The following is a 3,097-nucleotide window of genomic DNA, read 5'->3' on the forward strand; positions in this document are numbered from 1 at the left end:
GTATCGAGAATTATTTAATCCCCGAACAAAAAAGGGGACACATATTTAGAGATGTTTTAATGGAACATATTTGGGAGGACCCAACAAAATAATTTAGTTCAAAGTAAACATGAATTTAATGTTAAATTTCTTCGCGTTTTGTGTCTGTTTCTGCAACAGTGATGAAACATCTGTGCTTCTCTTCTTTGTGTACTGTTTGGCTAGTTCAATTAGATCAAATAGCCATCTTCGCCGAAAAGCTTTTCTTGAAAATACTGACAGTTGGCTGTATTATCCAACAACGATGTAGCTATTGAATTTGTATCTTACATGTGTGATTTAATGAAAGTGTATTTGATTTGTCTATTATCACTATTATTTTAAGTATGGCGCGCTGTATTTCCCTGGCTATTGCGCCAGGTGACGTTTGCATCCCACCTTCCCCAGAAAGTAAGGGAGACATTGTTGTAGATGACATTTATTCATCACCTAGTCGGTTCGTCCATGTTTATAAATCCTACAGTGAAAAATGAAAAACCTCCACCCACAAAATGTCAGAACCAACCAGCAGAGAGGCCAACTCTCGTCAATCCACCAGCCTCAGAGACCACCTCTCTCAACCAGCAGAGACCACCTCGTCATCACCAGCAGAAGCAGCCACTCGTCTATCTACCACAAGAGGCCCATCTCGTCCACGTCCACCGCCAAGAGCATGCCGTCTCGTCTCGATCACCGCAGAGAGGCCCCTGTTACACCGGAATAGGGAGGACCCCACCTCGTCATCACCGGCAAGAGAGCACACCTCGTCACTCCACCGGCAGAGCAGCGCACCCTCGTCATCATAAACCCGCAGAGGCCACCTCATCATCACCGGCAGTCAGAGGCCGTCCTCGTCATCCACGGCAGGGAGCCACCTCCTCACGGCATGCACCTTCCAGTAGAGATTGCCACTCCAGTCTTCACCAGCAGACGAGGCCCCTCGTCTTCACCACAGAGAGGCCACCTCGTCATCACCAGGTAGACAGGCCACGAGAGGCCACCTCCGTCATCACCGCAGGGATGCCGACCTCTCATCACCAGTAGAATGCACCTCGTTCATCACCAGAAGAGCAGGCCCACCTCGTCATCACCAAGCAGAATGCCACCTCGTCATCACCAGCAGAGAGAGCCACCTCTTCATCACCAGCAGAGATGCCCACCCTCATCACCAGCAGAGACCCGTCAACCGCAAGAGCCACCCTCGTCATCCTAAACTCCACCCGTCGTCACCGGAGAAGGGCACACCTCTCGATCACCGGCAAGAAGGGCCACCTCGTCATTCACCGCCAGAGGCCACCTCGTCGCACCGGCAGAGATGCCACCTCTCCATCACCACCAGAGAGCCCATCCTCTCACACCGCAATATGCACACCGCTCATCACTGACGGAGAAGTTCATCCTCAAGTCTTCTGGAAGGAACAAGCCACTGCTCCTGTCATACTATAGATGACCTCCTTCTTCACCACTAGATGGGAAATGAACATGTTTAGTGCCAGTGGACAAGTGAGTTCCACAAATAAGAATTGGACAATACCGGCATCACCAATAAGACGATCTTCTAAGCCACAAATAGTCAATTATCTGATTCTTCAAAATAATATTGACAACAACCTTTGGCGATGAGATGTTTTCATTTGTGAAGAGTTGAAACAGTAGAGAAGGGATAAGACCACACTGCTTTAAGGACTGGAAACACACATCACCTGTGAATGAACATGTTTAAGGTTATCAGACCAAGCCATAACAGCTAGGTTACATTCATTTAAGTGTTGAAATAAATGCAATTGGCACCAGTCAGATTATATGAATTATTAAAATTTGAACATAATTTACCAAAAAAGGTTGTACAAATATTAAATACCAATAGAAAAACTAGATTGTAAATTCCAGTCACACATTTACTTACATACCTTTTTATCCGAGGCTCACAGGTGTCAGAGAAACAACTGAGAATGTCAGTGGAAGTGTCCTCTTCAAAACACTTCCACTTCACAGTTGATGGTAGAATAACGTCATGTTCAAAACAGGAAGTATTGGTTGCAGTAAACCAAGTCTTGATGTACGGTCTTTCTTAATCTCGCTAGAAAAATCCCCCCCGAAAAAGATCCAAATATATTTTCTAAAAGATAAACACGCTCCATCATAGTAGGTTCTTTCACCAACACAAAAGTCTTAATAAAAAATATATAAAATCCTTGTGTGCTTTCTTATATCMAACAAAAAATGATCAGAGGTTCTTCTATAGAGGCTTGTAAAGGTAGTGGAGTTTGACTTGTCAATTGATACGTCGTTCAACGGTGAAGACAAATGAAGTCGAGCAATAATCATACTGTATTCAGTCTCTTTACAGCAAGACCAGGCATCAAGAGATAACCAACAGGAGGCCAAGGGAATCCACACAATCCACTAAACCAAATCAAAGACTAAACCCTTAATCCAAATCAAAGACTAAACCCTTAATCCAAATCAAAGACTAAACCCTTAATCCAAATCAAAGACTAAACCCTTAATCCAAATCAAAGACTAAACCCTTAATCCAAATCAAAGACTAAACCCTTAATCCAAATCAAAGACTAAACCCTTAATCCAAATCAAAGACTAAACCCTTAATCCAAATCAATCAAACAATATATATGTTTCCCGTTGTTTCACTGAATACTAAAAAGACTAGGCTACTAAATGGTACACAGTTTGCACGTTGTGCTACAATGTCCCTAACGAATACAATGAAGGAGTTGAATCTCCGGTAGGCTTGTTGACTCAGTGAGTAATAGAATGTGAGTCTATTGACTTCTGGGAGACAGGAAATGAGTCTTCCATTAGGAACCGTTCACATTCCTTTGGATCACTGTAGCATTGAGAGAGCTATCCACCCTACAGCTGAGACGAGGTGGCCAAGCAGCACAAATAGACCAATTGATGCAGAGTAAGCTTGTTGCAACTGTTGTCATTTGTAATGTGTGCATCAGCTAGTTTGTGTAATTTTTTTTCCACAGTTAGGCTACATCCTGTCCAGACTTCAGCTCCTCCACTGCTTCAGTGTGTTTCTCTCTACCACACCTGCTCAACAGCCATTCTA

The 3,097-nt window shown here is 43.7% G+C and overlaps 1 long non-coding RNA gene across 1 annotated transcript; it reads right to left on the bottom strand.

Moving 5' to 3' along the window:
• Positions 1 to 1,388: 1,388 nt before the first annotated feature.
• Positions 1,389 to 2,492, bottom strand: LOC112075332 (uncharacterized). The gene is made up of 3 exons (XR_002894964.2): positions 1,929 to 2,492; positions 1,630 to 1,721; positions 1,389 to 1,483 (listed from the first exon to the last, which is right to left on the bottom strand). It is a non-coding gene; the product is annotated as an uncharacterized lncRNA (long non-coding RNA).
• Between the last annotated feature and the right edge of the window lie 605 nt (positions 2,493 to 3,097).

Source organism: Salvelinus sp. IW2-2015, unplaced genomic scaffold, assembly GCF_002910315.2.
Source record: "Salvelinus sp. IW2-2015 unplaced genomic scaffold, ASM291031v2 Un_scaffold3095, whole genome shotgun sequence".
Classification (NCBI taxonomy): Eukaryota; Metazoa; Chordata; class Actinopteri; order Salmoniformes; family Salmonidae; genus Salvelinus; species Salvelinus sp. IW2-2015.